We start from the raw sequence: 19,593 nt of genomic DNA, 5'->3' as shown, positions 1-19,593 counted from the left end.
ATGGAATGAACATCTTCTCATATCAATAATTATACATCCCCATGATCTTTTTTTTTTTTAATTTTAGGTAACTTAATTGTCTTCTCTATGGCAAGTAACATGATATGAGCTGAAGTCCAGGTCTGAACGGCAGATCTTAACAGATGTTCAGGTAAGTAAAACGCTTTGGTCCACCTATTATTATTTTTGATGGCTATATAATATTCCACAGTAATTTGCCCAATTTGTTCACAATTACTGGACAGACTGCTTCCAATGTGATGACTAAAATAAACAACAAGTGTAGTCAAGATCTACTTACATCTTTGCTTGTTAAGTCACTAACTTTTTAGGAAAACTGCTACAGGTAGAAATTTGTGATCAAAAGTATACTTTTTTTAAATGTTTATTTATTTTTTTGAGAGAGAGAGTGAGAGAGCAGGGGAGGGGCAGAGAGAAAGGGGAACAGAGGATCCAAAGGGGGCTCTGTGCTGATGGCAGACAGCCCCATGTGGGGCTCAAACTCAGGAACAGTGAGATCGTGACCTGAGCCCTTCGAAGTCATACACTTAACTGAATGAGCCACCCAGGCACCCCAAAAGTATACATTTTTATAGTGTGATTCTCCAGAAAGGTTCTCTCAAGGTAGACACTGAATCTCGAATATAATATGAAAGTGTCTCTCTCCTATATCCTTGCCAAATGTGGCACTATCATTCTTTTCGATGTATTCCAATCTGATAGATGACAATTTGTATCTTATTTTAATTTTTATTTCCTCAAGTACTAGGTAGGATAAATTTTTTTCCCGATGGTTACTGATCGTTTGCATTTTTTCACTAATGAATTACTTACAGTGGAGTTTCATCAGATGCATGTTTAATGCAACAATTACACTCAGCCACATAATAATTTATATATAATTAAAGATATTATAAAATTATACTTTGCTTATATATAGTGCAATACGCTTTTTAAAATTTTATTTATTAATCTTGAGAGAGAGGGAGAGAGAGAGAGGAAGCATAAGGTGGGGAGGGGCAGAGAAAGAGAATCCCAAGCTGACAGTGCAGAGTCTGATGTGGGGCTTGAGTTCACAAACCATGAGATCATGACCTGAGCCAAAATCAAGAGTAGCATGCTTAACCAACTGAGTCAACCAGGTACCCCTCCAATCCTTTTGAATGGACTTTGTCATTTGTCTTATCATTTGTTTACGGTGTTTCTTGACAGAAAAAAAGCTTAATTTTTTTAATAGTCATATCTAATAGTGTCTTATGTCCCTGAGACCATGCATAGGGGGACTTCTTTAACTTAAAATTACACAACTATTTATATTCTACCAATTTTGTTTTCTCACAAATTTTTAATTCATTCAGAATCAAATTATATAATCTAGTCTGTCTTCTCCCAACTGAGATGACATCTTTATTTTACAATAAGTCCATTGACTGACGAACAGATAAAGAAGATGTGGTACACACACACACACACACACACACACACACACACACACACAGAGGAGTATTACTCAACGATCAAAAAGAACAAAATCTTGCCATTTGCAACAACATGGATGGAACCAGAGTGTATCATGCTAAGTGAAATAAGTCAGTCAGAGAAAGACAATTATCATATAATTTCAGTCATATGTGAAATTTAAGATACAAAACACATGAACATAAGGGAAGGGGAGCAAAAATAATATAAAAACAGAGAGGAAGACAAACCCTAAGAGACTCTTAACTACAGAGAACAAACAGGGTTGCTGGAGGGGTGTTGAGTGTAGGGGAAGACCTAAAGGAGTGATCGGCATTAAGGAGGGCACTTGTTGGGATGAGCACTGGGTATTATACGTAAATGATGAATTCTATTACTGAAATTATTATTACACTATATGTTAACTAACTTGGATTTAAATTTTAAAAAATAAAAAAATAAGACAAAAATGAAATAAAATAAATTCTTATGCAAACTTAGCTATGGTTCTATACTTTCTCTCCTGCTTCACTGATAAACACGTTCGTTTCTGTGCCAGTTCAAAGCTGACTTCATTACTATAGCTTTATAATGCGTATTAACTAAAGTAGGGCGATACCCTATTTTTGTTGCTCTTTAAAAAACATCAGAGGGTAAATTAGTGAATTTATTCTTCAAAATAAAATTTAGAATAATTTTCGTGAGGCTTCTCCTCAGTAATTTAAGATTTTGACATGTAGATGGGGGAAAACTGGTATGTTTACAATATACCTCTCTGTTTAATCAAGTTTTCTTTCACTTCCCTCAGTTTTGCCATTTTTTTTCAAATAGGAATAAAACAATATCTTTTGCAGTTGTTATTTGATATTACACACTTTTGTTGATTCTTTTTCTTCTCTTATTGCTGATAAGTAAAAAGCTATTTACATTTGTAGACTGATTTTGTAACCTAATGACTTCACATTGGTTTGAATAGTTTTTCGTGTGATTCTATTTCATTTGATTTTTGTTGTTGTTGTTCAGGCAGACAATACCATTTGCAAATTATTTAACTTTTTCTCTTCCTTTCTGGTATCTATGCTTCTGGTTTAGTTTTCACCTCCTGCTGCATTGATTAGAATATCCAGAACAACTCCCAGAAAAGCTAAGAAAGTATTGTTTCTTATTTATAGTGACTCTATCTGTAGAGGTTCCTTATTTGATATGATACCAAGTATTATATTCTGATATATGTTCTATACAATGTTAAAAATATCCTTTTATTCCCTATTTATTAAGAATTTAAAAATCAGAAATGGGTGTTGACTTTTACTAGCTTTTTAGCATTTAATATAATTCTCCTATATGTCTTCTCATGATCTATTGACACCAGTTTTATTAATGCATTTTCTAATGTTGGAGAATTTTTGTTTTCCTGGAAGAGATTCTACTAGATTCAACTGCATTTTGAAAACAGAATTTTGGGGCACCTGGGTGGCGCAGTCGGTTAAGCGTCCGACTTCAGCCAGGTCACGATCTCGCGGTCCGTGAGTTCGAGCCCCGCGTCAGGCTCTGGGCTGATGGCTCAGAGCCTGGAGCCTGTTTCCGATTCTGTGTCTCCCTCTCTCTCTGCTCCTCCCCTGTTCATGCTCTGTCTCTCTCTGTCCCAAAAATAAATAAACGTTGAAAAAAAATTTCTTTAAAAAAAAAACAGAATTTTGAGTTTGGCTTATTAATAGTCTACTTAGGACATTTGTATTTGTATTTATAAGGCATCATACGCGTTTTTTCTTTCATGTCTTATCTTTTTTCTGGTTTGATACTAGGTTGTATAAAATCAAGAAAATATTCAACCTTTTCTATGTTTGGCATTATTTAAATAGTGGGGAAATTATTACAAGAAACTAGGTAAATGCCACCATAAAATAGCCTAGGTCTATCATCTTTTTGAGAGAGAGAGAGAGGGCTTAATTTTTAGACAATTTTTTCATCTTTTTTTATTGTTTAAAAATTTTAGATATATAGTCATATATCATAAATTAAGGCTTTAAAAGTGTGCAGTGTAGTTGCTTTTACTATAGTCACAAAGTTGTGCGACCATCATCACTAGCAAATTCCAGACCATTCTCATCACCCCAAAAGAAAACCTCATACCCATTAGCAGTCACTCCCGATTTTCTCCCTCCTCCACCCCCTGGAAACTGCTAATCTACTTTCTGTCTTTGTGGATGTCATTTCACATAAATGGAATCATATAATGTGTGATTTTTTTGTGTCTGGTTTCTTTCGCTTAGCATCACGTTTTCAAGCCTCCTCCACATTGCTGTATAAATCAGGGCCTCGTTCACTTTTATGGCTGAGTAATACTCCATTGTGGGTATACACTTTTTGTTTATCCGTTCATCAGATGATGGGCATTTGGGCTGCGTCCTCTTTTTGGTTATTATGAATAACGGTCTATAAATATTTGTGTATACATTTTTGAATACACATGTTTTCATTCTCTTGGGTACGTGACTGGTAGTGAAACTGCAGGTTCATAAGGTAACTCTATGTTTATCTTTTTAAGGAACTGCTATACTGTTTTCCAAAGTGCCTGTGCCATTTTACATTCTCATCAGCAGTGTATGAGGGCTTAATTTCTCCACATCCTCACCAACATCCAGTCTTTTTTATTATAGCCATCATTGTGTGAATAACATACCATTAAAAAAAAATCAATTAAGATTTTCAAAACTATTAAAAGTTTGCATATATTATCTAATTACCTCTTGTTTATCTACAGTTATTTCTTCTTTCTCATTCCTAATTTTATATGCTTGTAGCCATCTTTTATTCTTGATTCATCAAGGATTTCTGCTAATTCCAGTTGATATATTTTTTTCAAAAACTAGTTCTTGAATAAATTTATTGCAACTTTTTTCATAATTATTTATTTCTCTCTTTATTAGTTTTTCTTCTTCTTTCCTTATGGAATCCACTTATTTTTATTCATTCTAGCTTAATAATGAATTATTTAATGATCTAAGTATTTTTCCAACTATAGCTTTGACTATATCTCTTGTGGGTTTATTTGCAGTGTTTTCACTGTCATTTATTTTTAAATAGTAATTTCAATTTTTATTTCATTTTTGATGACAAAGTTGTTCGAGGGAAAGATTTTTATTATTATTTGAAATAACATGGATATTTGCTTTTAATTTTTTATTGTTAATTTCTCATTTTATTTTATTGTGGTCAAATAATGTGGCCTACTTAACCTTTGAAGTTTGCAATTAACTGAGATACTCTTTGAGGCCTAACATACATTCAATTATTAAAATTGTTTTACGGGGGCGCCTGGGTGGCTCAGTCGGTTGGGCGTCCGACCTCAGCTCAGGTCATGATCTCATGGTTCATGGGTTCAAGCCCCGTGTCGGGCTCTGTGCTGACAGCTTGTAGCCTGGAGCCTGCTTCGGATTCTGCATCTCCCTCTCTCTGTTCCTCCCCTGCTCTCACTCTCTCTCTCTCTCAAAAATAAATGAAGATTAAAAATTTAAAGAAAAAATAAAAATAAAATTGTTTTATGGATACTGAAAAAGAAAATCTATTATTTTGAGCAGACTATAAAAATTTGATAAAAATCTGTTAACTGAATTCATTTTTGGTCTGGTATTTTGGAAGATAAGTATTATTTTCATTCCTTTAGAAGTATATTTTCTGTATCATTTCTTAGGCACTATTTCTTCGAATCAAATAACTCTGAATTATATCTTTCACCTTTATCATATATAAAAACAAGGAGTTTGACACTTTGCACTATATCCCCTACTTCTCAATCTTTGCCAATATAATCTAGGCTTTTAAGTCAGAAACTTTTTGCTTCATTACCTCTTAAGGTATCTGCTTTTCATATTTTTTTCTTTTGAATTTTTACCACATTTTATGATTATTTAGCCGCTTTTATTTTAACTGCTTTCAAAAAGCATTCTAATTTTAGATCATGACTTCCCCTTTCCTAAGTTCTTAACTTGGCTTTCTCTATTAGTTGAAATGTGTCTTTTTAGTTTTTTCAAGGATACACATCATGAGTATGTGTTTTTAAAAACTGTGTATCTGAAAATGATCAACACCTTGGTTTGTATGATACAATTGAGTTACAATATTTTCTCCTTAAGTTCTGTAGCTGTTCCATTTTCTTCTGGTATTTTTTGACAGGTTTGAGACCGGTTCGACATCTATCTACTTACTACCTACCTATCATCTCTTCATTCCTTTGGTAAGTAGGCATGCTTTTTAACTCATCTTTGTAACTCAATATTTGCTCATGAGTCTGTGGTTCTTTCAACTGGGATACATAGTCCTTTCTTCAATTTAGGGAAGTTATGGTTTATTTTCTGTTATATTCTTAACTCCCACTTTTATTTTACTTATACCTAGCTTTCCTTAAGTAAGAACAGTTACCCATATGTTCTGCTCTTCTATCATCGCTTTCTCTCTCACTTTTCTTTTTGTCCTTCTCTGCTCCATCACGGGAAATGTGTTCAAATTTGCCCCCCTCCACCACGCTGTGATTTCCCACAAGACCAATTCTATTTTTGACTGTTCGCAACATGTTTTAATCTTATTCTTGTGCTTTTAGCTTCCTTTCAGTCTTCTTTCATCGTCCTGTGGTCTTCATTTCATCATCATCCTTTCCATTTACTTTTTCTTCCTTTTCCTAGAGGCCTGGTTTTCTTACAGGACGGTATTCTGAGGATTCCTTCTGGCTCTCAAATGAAAGCATCTTCAGATGTGTAATTTGCCCTGTTCGCAGTTGAGCACTGCACCTGGGAAACTGAAATCCACAGTCCGCAGAGCTAATATTTTTTCCCTCAATGTCCCACTTGTCACTGTGGCCTCCTCGTGAGGAACACACCTATTAGAATGCCCTGGACCACTGTTAACATTCCCCTAGATTTCTGTCCATTTGTTTCCCAAGAATCTTAGTATCTGTTTGTGTTGTAGAAAAGTGGTAGCTGAAACGTAGGGGAAATAATGCTCTCTCAGAGCAGCTCCCAAGGGCTAGGCAGGGTCTCTGCTCACTTTTCTGGTTGGCACAATTCCGGGTCCCTGGGTCAGCAGGCAGATGGTGACAGAGCTGTAAAACATATTCTTACCTCTTGCCACACTAATTCTTTTATGCAGGAAAAGTGGAGATATGCTGTGAATTGAAGCTCCATATGCCTTAGAAGTAGGGTCTATTCTTTCTAGATTCTATCAGTCCTCATTTCTGATTCTATCATAATTTTTATTATTTCCTGGGTATTTAGAGAGAAAGTGGGGGGGGCGGGGGTTCATGCTGGGCACTGCCAGTTAGATCCATTCTGATGTGGCCTCTGCTGCCACAGATTTTCAAATCATTGCATTACGGAGACGGTCAACTATTGCTGCTCCTTGGCAAAGTTTGACTCTTTTCTTTTATACTCAGGTTTCGCACTTCTCCCTCATTAAACATAATTACATTTAACATATTAACTGAATATGATGTGTTCAGCTGGAGCATCCAGGGCAGGCTTTGGTGAGCTAAAATCTCTCAGCTCCACACTCTCTCTTCTGTCCTCTGCTTTGGGATGCTGGGCTGGGACATTACAAACTACATTTCTCCTTTGTCCCCAGGCTCCTTCAGCATTGCCATTAGGGAGCACTGGAAAAAGCCCGGAAGACAGGAAGAGAGAAGGAACTTCTTCCTCCTGTGCTCTTAAAGTCCCACCTCTACTTCCCTTGCAAGGGCACTTCAGTGTGGCGGCTACATGTGGCTCCAGTTTCCAGCTTCTCTGGCACTGCCAGAATCAACTTCCTTATGCCCACTTAGAGGTGTCAGGACTAGTTTGGCAGTGGCCCTCCTTAGAGATCTGAGGCCCAGCTCCCAAAGTACTGGTACCAGCACTTGCCGGATGAAGCCCCTTCTCAGAGGACCGAGTCCCAGCTCTGTAAGATTCTTGTCTTCCAGAGTGGGTCTTGGCTGACGGGCATTTTTGTGCTTTCGCAAATGTTGGTGAATGTACGTATGTAGGCAGCTAGCCTGAGAAGTATGCTTGGCGGTGGTGAAGTGTGTGCCCCAAAAGACTTCGATGAGAAAACGAAAGTTTCTACATTATACTCACACACCCACCCCACACTCAGTGATCTGGCAGTCACATAAACAATCACAGTGGTTATCTTAGCAGAGAGAATTCAACATGGAGATTTGTCTCAGTGGGTGTCAGTACCCTGAAAAAGCGACACAAAACACAATAGAAACACTGAACTGACGCTTTAGACATCTCCTATCATCTCTTCAGTCCATGGGGACAGACCAGAAAAGCTAGGGTCTGAAGATCCTAGAAACTGAGTGTTATATCCTCTAATTTAATCCCAGTGGTGACTTTGGGGACTGAATCAAGTGCTTGAAAAAAAAAAAAAACTGGATGTAACTAAAATTAATTTCAGATCAGATGAAGATGATCTCTACGAACACAGTGGGGGACAAAGGACTCTCAGCCCTCCGGTGACCTGTCTTTTCTTTGCCACCAAAGTTTTACCATGTTAATAAGTGGCTGTGGCAGAGTTGGTCTCATTTCTAGTGACTATTTAGCCAGTTAGTTTTTACCATAACTTCACCCTAGACTCTGAGAAACACACTTTCCTTAAGAACCACAACCTAGTTGTGACGTCTCTTCAGAAAGTTCACAGCCAATGTCTCCCCACCCCAAGAAGGGGTTGCTCTGGGTAGAATTTCTAACTTTTAGAAGTCTACCTTTGACTCTACAATTGTCTTTTTCTCCCTGTCCCACTTCTTTGTAGGCACCCTCAGTGTCTCTGTTAAGAATACTTGTTGTATCAGATCTACGCAAAATTTTAGTTCAGCTGTTTTATAATTTTTGATGGATAGAAGAGCACTTAAGAGCACTCGTTCACCTCACTGAAATACCATTTTAGATATTTAAAGATGCCAATTAGTTACTATCTTCCAAATGGGTCACATTAGATTCTTTTTTTTTTTTTTTTTTTTTTTTTTTTGGACCGAGATAACTTTATCCTTTGAGGAATATCAAAGCAACATAAGTTCTCTTTGTTCATCAATTTCCCAACTGTGTTGCAAATACACATTCAGTGACAATGGTTGTGAGCTGACATTCCTGTCATTTGGCTTGGGAAACCCTTTAGAAACAGCAAAATATTGTCATGTCTAACAAGTGTCCTTTCTACACCAACTGTTATGACTCTACTTGTTAGAACAGATAACAGTTGGGAGGAAAATAGCTCATCTTGGCCCAGGACCGAATATTCCAAGGCATGCTATATAACTCACCTAATGGATTTGTGGGAAGGCAGAAATGATTTATTTTTTTATTTTTATTAAAAAAAATTTTTTTAATGTTTTTATTTATTTTTGAGACAGAGAGAGACAGAGCATAAGCAGGGAAGGAGCAGAGAGAGAGGGAGACACAGAATCCGAATCAGGCTCCAGCCTCTGAGCTGTCAACACAGAGCCCGACGTGGGGCTCGAACTCATGGACTGTGAGATCATGACCTGAGCGGAAGTCAGATGCCCAATGGACTGAGTCACCCAGGTGCCCCAGAAATGATTTATTAAAGCAGAAATTTACAATAAATTACCATTCACTATGGAAATATGTTAAACAACCATTAGCCATTTCCCCAAATGAAGACAACTCTTTTCTGTCTCTTTAATGAGATATTCAAGATTTGGCAGGTCCCCAAAACAACAATTTTGTATTCATATAAGCATTTACAAAGCATTTCAAGATTAATTCATAATCTTTCATAATATAATAATAAATTGTATATTTCTGGATAATCCTATGCCTCCTTTATGGAAAAAGACACCCAAGTAATATAGGGGAAACCTTGTTTTTCAAGAATGTGAAAGGCTCTGCAGGAAAAAAGTGGAGCCCCATTTTGTACAGTTTAAACCTCCCAGTTAACGCAAAGAGAACTAACTCCTGTAAAGACATCTTTAACTAATGCTCTCACTGTCAAACTTCAAAACACTACCTTAAAATCATATTTCTTCTTATCTACAATGCCTGACATTTCCTGTTTACTCATTAACTATCAGAAAAAATGCTTAAACACAAAGAATCATGCTACTTGAGAGTTAAACGAGACCATATTTAGCTTTAAACTAAGAGGTCAAGTGACGAGTTAGACGACTGAGGGACAGAACCAAACTAGAGCTCATGGTTTGCCAATTAATTTGCAGTCTAATATTTCTGCTAGCACTGCCTCTACCCATCTGCCGTTTGATTATGCAGGTAAATCAACTCTGCCATCTACATGCTCATCATAGTATTTACCTTTGAACATTAATTATAATAGAATTAGGGTTGGCCTAAGTTCGGATTAGGGAGGGGGAGTAATACTCATCTTAAGGACTTTTCCTTTCAGTTTCAACTTCCTCAGATGCTCACGTGTGTGGCCTTCCAGCCACCCAGGGTTAGCCCTAACGGCAACTCTCTAAGGCCCAGACCTACCCTCTGCCCAACCTTTCTTTATTTGCCTCCAGCCATCAAAACTGTTCCCTGAGATCCAAGTGAAGTGAATGTCGCCATTGGCCTAATCGTATGTATTTAACTGCTATTACAACTCTGCTGGTGTTACTATACGTCTATGGTTACTAATACTGGTCAACTCCTATTCAGAGGGCTATGTGCCAGTCACTGTAAGAAGTACTTTATATACTACATTTCATATAAGAGAGTAGCTTAAATTGCTGCTTTAGGGGCGCCTGGGTGGCTCGGTCGGTTAAGCGTCCGACTTCGGCTCAGGTCATGATCTCACAGTCCGTGAGTTCGAGCCCCGCATCGGGCTCTGTGCTGACAGCTAGAGCCTGGAGCCTGTTTCAGATTCTGTGTCTCCCTCTCTCTCTGCCCCTCCCCTGTTCATGCTCTGTCTCTCTCTGTCTCAAAAATAAATAAACGTTAAAAAAAAAAAATTAAAAAAAAATTGCTGCTTTATCAGCAGGCTATTTGGTGGTTGCCAGGTAGTCACTGAATATTATATGGTTATTTTTTCTGTAGTGAAAACATGTTGCAAGACCAAGGCTGCGTATGTGTTGGGACGCCCCCAGGCTATGGGACCTGAAGACAGGCACTGTAGCCTCACCTTTACAAAGAGAGGTTTTTTTGTTTGTTTTTTTTCACCCTCCCAAAGGAATGCGGTTAGATTTTAAAATTTAAAATGGTTAGGGTGCTGGGTGGCTCCGTCAGTTAAGCGTCCGACTCTTGGTTTCGACTCAGGTCATGATCTCATGGTTTTGTGAGCTCAAGCCCGGCATCGGGCTCTGTGCCGACAGTGCGGAACCTGCCTGGGATTCTCTCTCTCTCCCTCTCTCTGCCTTTCCCTGCCTCGTGCTGTCTCTGTCTCTCTCAAAATATATAAATAAACTTAAAAATTTTTTTAAATAAAATTTAAATCTATGGATTAAATGAATAAGTGCAATCACATTTTGTGAAATCTGTAGGGAAAAATTAATTGTCTGATACCAAATCAGCCAAAAGAGCTAGAGTAAAATGACAAATTTGTTAATGTGAAAATAAAATGCCCATTTTTAGTGACTGAGCTGTAAATGCAATCTCTTGTTCACCTCAATCACTTTTTTAAAGTATCTCTTTTTTGACATATCTGGAAATTTCTTACTTGAAATCATTATTTCGGTTTGAATTTTTACCTATCAAACGAACTAGTCAAAGAAGGACAAAAGAAGGCACTAACTGTATCAGCTTAACTAATGGACTATTTTATTATATTTTTGTGGCTTTGAGATACATTTCACATGCCATACAATGCACTCATTTAAACTATATAATTTGATGTTTTAAGTATATTGTACATTTTTTTTTAAAAAGTGAAGACTTAATGTTTTTAGTAGAATACTTTAAAGTGTGAGTGTCAGAGAAGGAGGTATGCTTTTCAGGGGAAAAAAAAAAAAAAAAGTCCTGATAGTCTGTGCTATTAGACAAAATTTTTTCTTGAGGAAGGATTTGAAGCCCTGAAAATCTAGGATATGTAAATCCAACATGTGCTAAACACAAGACTGTAGGATTTTCCTGGAATAAATAAATGAATGTGAGTTCTTTGCCTCTTTAATTTCCATGAACCAAGGGCCGTGTATAACTATTTTTCAGCCTTACCTCATGAAAGCTTTGAGCTTTCCCTTCATGTTAAAATATATTATTTAACATTTGAGTGTGTCAACACCACATTAGGCACTTTAAAAGAACAGAATTAGCCATGCTTCCTACTCAGGGGACTTGTCTACTAAGTATCAGACTAAAGCAAAATGCTATAGTATTCCCTCACATCAAGCAATCCATAGAGTGATATTTTCCCTTAATTCTTCCATAAAATCAATGAGATTTTTCTCTTTTTGTACAAACTCAAAGGAACACCCTTTGATTTAACATATACCTTCAGAAGTTCTGTTTGGGCACATTCCACGTCTTAACTCTTTTATCATGGGACAGAATCAGTGACTAGACCTCAAATCAGACCCATTTAATGTGGTTTTTGTCACAAAGCAAAAAGGATTCAATTTTCTCTAACTCTGTAATCATCCACTTTATAGTAGGTGGGACATTTAAACAAACAAGAGAGGCTATTTCTCACATGCACCTTCATAGTATGTGCTAAATAAATAAAGCTGATAGCACAGTGCAGGGAGAAAACCTGCCGAGAAGAAATAGAAAATGCTTCAGTCTGGGTATGCTTTCACAGGGTAGTGACTAGAAGCAAAAGTTTTCATTATGTGGTATTGTAGAACACTTTGAGTGTCACAACCATAATGCAAGTACAAAGCACAAAACCTGAAGGTTATCAAGCTATATAATCATCTCTTTATAAGATGATTAAAAGTATGTATTAAGGCATCCATTTTCAATCTAACTTGTTTAGTCACCGAATTACTAATTTGCTTCCCTTATTGTTTTACTAGAGACTCCTTAAACTTTTGGGTCTGCTAGATTAACTCTGCTTGTATAAATATACTGTAATCAACTAGATTAATTAGTCAAATTAGCTCAGTATTTCTTCCTCTATACTTAGAACGTGAAAAGTTCATAATGTTCAAATTAATAATTCAGCATTGGTTCCTAGTCTGTAGCTTTTTAAAAACTAAATTTAATAGTGGCAGGAGTTACAAATTCAGAAATATTATAATTAAGCAAGCAGATGTACATTTTGAAACAGTGCCTCAATGGATATTAAAATGTCCTGAATAAATTCTTGCTACAGTTTGATTTAGTGATATAAATTTTGGAAAGTAATAATGAAATAAGACAACTATAAGCATGCAGAGTTTTCTGAAAGACCACAAATCAACATAATCTTTAAAATAATATTCAAAGTATTTTATGTGTTTCTCAGAGATTTGGAGCAAAGTGCTTTCAGAACTCGACTTGTTGACATTTGTCATTTACCATAAATGGCATTATCAGTGTGCCGGTTCATAGCTACATTGGGGAGTGTTTGGCCTGGGATAGTTCTCTCTAAGTTCCAACCAAATCCAAGGTGGTATTTCATGGACAAAAAGGTCTTAAGATAGTGGGCTTTAAAACTGGGTCTCTGGATTCGCTCTACTCTAGTGCTTTCTCAGAACAAATACTCGTGAAATTAGATAATTTCATTTTGCAAACAATCTGGAAAAGATTTGGAGAATGAGGGCAAGGGGGAGAGAGGGGGGATGGTGAAAGGAATTGACTCAGGTTTTTAGCACGGATTTTGAATTTTGCCTTGAGATGTTTAGAACAGAAATAATCAAAAGGTAATCATATTACCTAACTTTGGATAGAAAATGTAAACTAACTCCAAATTTCCAGTACCTACCCTTCCTGCTAAAACTGAGTCTCCCTAATGGACAGAATATATAATGAAAAGTCAAATAACCCTACTCTGCCACAAAGTTTTGCAAATTATCTGTAGCTGAGGACTGTCACACGGTCACCTTATGTTCATAAACCTGCAGCAGGAAAATGTCACTGGCAAAGAGGTAGGCAGAGTCATGGAAGAATGGACACACCAATAAAATTATTGAAAGTCAGAGCTAAACTGTTGCTTGGATTTTCTTTCAAATAATATGGGGGGGGGAACTCTTAGAAGAGGTAAATTCTGGAAAATTTTCCCACTTTATAATTATTTAAATGAGGCCAACCCCCCCCAACTCATAGATTCAAGTATTTAAATAATTCATATACTTTGATTAAAAAGTATCACCCCACTTATTCAAAGTCTACTAGGGCAACCAAATAGGATAAAGAGCGATGTGATTCCTTACAATTCTGCTTCATTATCTGACTGGTAGATGGAACTCTGAGTATATTTCCTCCAGGTGAAAAATAAGTGAAATGTGGTTACACACACACACACACACACACACAAAAGTAAGTTAGGAGCGATGCAAATTTTGTGATCTGATGGTTTAAAAATATTTTAAAGAGCATCTAAATCTCTGGGACTGGTTTCCTAGATTTAACAAAAAAAATTTTTTTTTAATGTTTATTTATTTTTGACAGAGGGAGAGAGAGAGAGAGCACATGAGCACAAGCTGGGGAAGGGCAGAGAGAGGGAAACACAGAATCCAAACCAGGCTGCAGGCTCCAAGCTGTCAGCACAGAGACCAATGCGGGCCTCGAACCCACAATCTGGGAGATCATGACCTGAGCCGAAGTCGGACACTTAACCGACTGAGCCACCCCGGTGCTCCTCCTCAGTTTTAAATAATGAATATCACCTCCTAGATACCTAACAGCAAGTATTTATATATTTGAAATATTAAAAGATAATGGCTGTATAGATGTGCTACACTGTCAGGCAAAATAATTTGTGGTTAAGCATTTTCAGCTATTTGAAAAGTCAAACTCAAGCAATCACATGTAACTGAATCTACAAACGTCCTCAGGTAAACTCTGAAGACTAGACCAGATCAACAGTTTTTCTGCCCAAAGGGTATTTTCTACTACGATTCTTAAAGAATGTCAGAATGCTTTAAAGTGTGGTGCTAATAGAGATTTTATAATTCTACATATATTTGTAACTGCAGCCCTTTTTTTATGAGCGAAAGTTTACAATGATAGTCTTGTCACCAGGATCAGATAGATGCTCATGCCATCTACGTCCACAGGTATGAAGCTGAGTTGGTTTTCAGGGTCACAACAAAACCAAAGTAATTTTAGGTTGAATATTTGGTTTTACAAAAGAAAAAAAAAGTATGCACATCTCTATTCATGATGTGCGTGGGGGTGGTATAGTTTTGAGAACTTAAGGAGAGTGGTGCTTGGTATAACCTAGTCAGTGAGGGAAAGCATTTAAAAATACTGTCAAGGACTCTGGCAGCAAAGACTGTATAAATATACTGTAGACTCAAACATGAGTGAGCTGGTTAAAAAAAGAAAAGAAACTGCAAATGAAAACTTCAAAACTACTACCCCCACGATGAAATACATTATATAAAGGAGAACATTATCAAGGGTTTTCATACCCACCAAAATACCTAATTTCAAAAGCCCAGCTCTTAGAGAATTTTCTCTTCAAATCTGGGGATTCAGTATTCAGCCAATATAATTGGTAGGATAGTCTTAGCATATTTTGTGAAATCATTTATAAGGCTACCAAATGTCTTGGGAACTTTTTCCTCTAATCACTCCTGAATCCGTCCAAATTGGTTTTAAATTATTCCATTCGTAATGGTAAATTTTTATTACAAACATGTTTTTTACTCCAATTTAAGCACAGATATGTCAGTTTGAAGTCGAAATAATTAGATCCTACATGGTTTTTCATGCTGCACATTATTATATCAAAAATCCTATCCCATCATGGAAAAGATGTGGAAGGTTTCTATAAATTCCAAGTTAATTTATTTCATTAAATGGCTTATACTGTGCATGTAGGTATGCATATATTTTCAAGTGCAAACACACAAATACACAGAACCATGAATTATACTCCACAACATCCCTTTTGAAGTGTTTTTCTTTTTAAAATCTTTACATGAATAATATCCAGCATCATGGACCTTGAACACTGATGATTCTGGCTAACGCTTTTATCCTTTGCTTGAAATTACAGGATCAGTCTAGCCAGAATTTATGAGAACCAGACCCCAGACCTCACATAGCTCACATATTAGACCATTAGGCATCTAACTACCTCTGAACAATTTCAATGCATTATCTCGCCTTTTCCCTGGGGCACAAACTTCACTCGTCCATACTTTTAATATATTTTGTCTGCATGAAGCAGATCGAGTTATTACATGCCAGCAGATCACGACTTACAGAAATTTCATTGCTTCACAACGATGCAAGGAGCATCTCTGTTCTCCACCCTCATGTGGATCCATAGGGAAATGGTCAATGCTAGTGTAAAGTATCTGGTGGTTTAAGTAAAGGCTATTTGATATTTTACTTAAATACTTTAAACATTCCCATACATTCCCACCCATACACAACCAAAGAAGCCCATATCTGTGCATATTTTAAAAAATTATATGCCACTTCCAATGGACTACTAAAGTACTTTTAAGATCAATGAAAACCACTCAAATTTACCTTCTCCAGTAGGATTTTTATATTCTCCACTGAATATCTCTTGTTTATATTTATGTTTTGGTTTGCAGACTTCCAACTCTCTCAAGCCGGAATTTATTTGCTCTTCAGAAAAGAAACTGAGTGATCAAGATTTAAAGATTAATTGATCTTCAAACCGCACCCCCCACCAAGTCTTTCACCTGGATTGCAAAAACCATTATGTTCTTTTCCTTCAATAGGATTTTTTTTTCTTCAGTAAGGCTGAACAGGAAACAAGGGTGATCCTATCCCATCCCGAGAGACAGTTCATCAGCTAGCTCAGTTTACAGCTATTTTTAAAAAGGGGTTGGGGTGCCTGGGTGGTTCAGTTGGATTCAACTCAGGTCATGATCTCATGGTTCGTAGGTTCGAGCCCTGAATCGGGCTCTTTGCTGACAGCTTGAAGCCTGGAACCTGCTTTGGATTCTATGTCTCCCACTCTCTCTCTGACCTTCCCTCACTCGCACTCTGTCTCACTTTCTCTCAAAAAATAAAAATTTTAAAAATTAAAAAAAAAAAAAACCGGAGGCAAGGAGCACTTATAAATGCCATATTTTATTACATGGGACTATTATTATTTTGTGGTAATGTGAGCAAACAATGGACAATTTTCTCCTTAGCCATGATGCTTTTTGTTATTATCATTTTTTATTATCCATTCAGAAGTTAGATTTCCGGGTTAGTTAGCCACTTCCTCTAGTCTGTTACATATATATATATATATATATATATATATATTTTTTTTTTTTTTTTTTTTTTTTTTTTTTTTAAATACTCGCTAACATTTGCGCTACTTGGCTTTTCCCAATAAAATACTTGGGAAAGGAAGGCCCAAGCTACTGTTATCTAAAACAATTTTCTCATTTAGTTCCAAACTAAAACAAACAGCAAGGAAAGGTCATTAGTCTCACAGACTAAAATTGTTTTGATGAAGGCCAGCTTTGCATTCTGTTGACAAGCGTCTCAATTCTTTTCAACAGCTCTGGGTGTCCACCGTGGAAGAATGCAAAGCAGTCATCAGCCTTGGGGAACCAATGGCTCTTGGTGACAATTTGCAGAACTACCACTGATTGAACTATTCATCCCCACCCCCTTCTTTTTATCACAAGTTAGCATATTAATAATGCAAATGAGTTCTTAGATTTGGAAGTAAACACTGCTTGGACTTCTGCTGTTGTACACCATTTAGCAATAGTGGATGCTCAGGCTTATTACGTGTCTTTTTCAGGGTGAAGTCAGGGAATTGAAAAGAACCTGAAAACTGTACCAAAATTCCCACCAAGAAGACAGACTGTGGTATATTTTTCTAAGCAGGTCAAGTATTGTGCCACAGAGTGCCATCAGTAAATAAGAGGGGCAGATGGAAAAGGAATGAGCTTTTTCCAGTAGATGACCTGACTTTCATGCTGGCTTGGGAGCTGAGGGCCGACCCGCTTTGTGATTAATGACCAAGACCTCCAAACTGCATGATTTCATCCCATTGTCTTCCTAGCTAAAAATAAGGCTCGCCATTTCTCCACCCAGAAATGGGAGTCACCCTTCCTAACACATTTTGCATCCAGGCTTCCCTGTGCTATTTACTCGCAGAGGTTCCACTTGCCAAGTCCTCTCACCTTTCTGAAGCTGGACAGGCAAACAGAGTGTGGATCACTGCAAGAAAAGCCCGCCAAGGACTAGAAGGGTGAATTCAAACAGCCTCTAGAAAGTTCAGGATAAGAAGTGCTGTATAGAGATAGCCCAGGGATTTACAAGTTGGGAGATTTAGGTTCTATTTTGAGCTATGCCTTGAGCATGTTGCTCTCTTTATAAAAATTGCCAGATGTGAGAGGAAAGACTGCTTACTTTGTGGAGTGCTTGAAGAATTCTTAATCAGAGAATTTGATTTAGGCTAGGAAGGAAATTCAGTTAAGGGTTCTTTTAAAACATTATAAAACAAACAAACAGTGGGCTGAAAAACTCTTTACCCTTCTTGGTTAATTTTTATTGTCTTCCTGTAAACTGAACTGTATTCCACCTTTTTTGAGGCAAAACCAGCATTTTGCTGTGTCTTCATTTTGACTTAGGAAAGGTATGGGAAATCCAGGAACCATGGGGTTGCAGGACCCATGGGTGATACATAGTCGAGTCTCACAGCTAATTCTCAATTCCTCTCTAACACATGCGCCAAGGGACACACATACCTGTCTTTTTTTTTTTTTTTTTAATTATTTATTTGGAAAGACAGAGTGCAAGGAGGGGAGGGGCAGAGAGAGACGGAAAGAGAGGATCTTAAGCAGGATCCGTGCTGTCAGCATAAAGCCCGATGCAGGGCCTGATCTCACGAACTGTGAGATCATGACCTGAGCTGAAATCAAAAGTCAGATGCTCAACTGACATGAGCCACCCACGTGCCCCAAACACACCTGCATTAACCACGCTTAGGAAGGTGAAACCCTCCATCTGCACGGGTGGTTCATTCTGCATTCTGACAGCGGGTGCTTGGGAAGTGCTGACTGAGGTCAAGCTGAAATATGCCACCCTGAACCTCCACTGATCCCTGTCCCAGTCCTTGGTCAGGTCACACAGCAACACTAGTTACCTTCCTCCCCATGGCAATCCTTCTGACCATAAAGGCAGCTGTACTGTGCTCTTAAATGTTCTCTTTTCCAATTCACACGTGTCCTGCTGCTTCTGGTCATTTCTTACATGGTACTTTGAAGCAAGATCACCCCCCCCACTAGCCAATGTCATCACAGTGGGCTACCGGTTGTCAGTGTCTCCCTTAAGGGGTGGACTCCATAACTGGTATACCATAATCCAAAGCCAATTGATCAGTGTGGGCTGTACTCTGCATGACATCTACCATTCTGGTTATTTTGTTGTATTAATACAAGGCATTTTTTTTTCTTTTTAGCTAAATCATATTGTGCTTACTGTTAACTAAAATCTCTCCTTCTGTCATATAGCTCCTGTCTTATATTTATGTAATTGAATTTTGGTACTTAAGCATTCTTTACATTTATCTTCTTTATAATTTCATCTTGTTAGAGTTGGCTCATTGTTGCAACAGATCCAAATTCTTTTTGGCAGTAGGAAATAAGCTAAGTGATGCCTACTCTGTGTCAAGTGCACTGCTCTGAGGGTTTCCACATTGCACCGATATATTTCACCCACGCAAGAGCCCCATGAGGTAGTGACTCTCCTCCTAACTTTGCTGACGAAACTAAGGCTGAAAGGCTAAGTGAACTGCTGATGGTCGCACCCCTAGTTCATGGTGCAACCAAGATTCAAACCTAAGCGATCTAACCGTTCATGGACTGTTCTTTCCATTTGCTGTACTATTTCTTAGGATTTCTTTGGATTCTGCTCCTGCCATTTAACATATTGGCTCTCTCTGCATCCAGCACAAATTAGAAAGAGTCATCAATGTCCCCAATCAACTCATTATTTTAAAAATAACTGCACATCACTGGACTGAAGACAAAGCCAGCAGAGCTTGGGTGCCAGACATCTATTGGTGGTGACTTTTCTTAACAAAGCCACCTATCCAAACTCTCAGCAGCACATGACTTCTCATCATGTTCACAAC

At 37.5% G+C, this 19,593-nt stretch overlaps 1 protein-coding gene across 8 annotated transcripts in view; it reads right to left on the bottom strand.

The window, feature by feature from the left end:
• MEIS2 (Meis homeobox 2) overlaps positions 1-19,593 on the bottom strand; it is a 209,921-nt gene that overhangs the window by 90,213 nt on the left and 100,115 nt on the right. The gene's annotated exons all lie outside the window — the stretch shown is intronic.

The sequence above is a fragment of the Felis catus genome, chromosome B3, assembly GCF_018350175.1.
Source record: "Felis catus isolate Fca126 chromosome B3, F.catus_Fca126_mat1.0, whole genome shotgun sequence".
In the NCBI taxonomy this organism is placed as follows: Eukaryota; Metazoa; Chordata; class Mammalia; order Carnivora; family Felidae; genus Felis; species Felis catus.
Note: the sequence above shows the minus strand (reverse complement) of the source record. Positions and strands in the feature narration are given on the sequence as shown.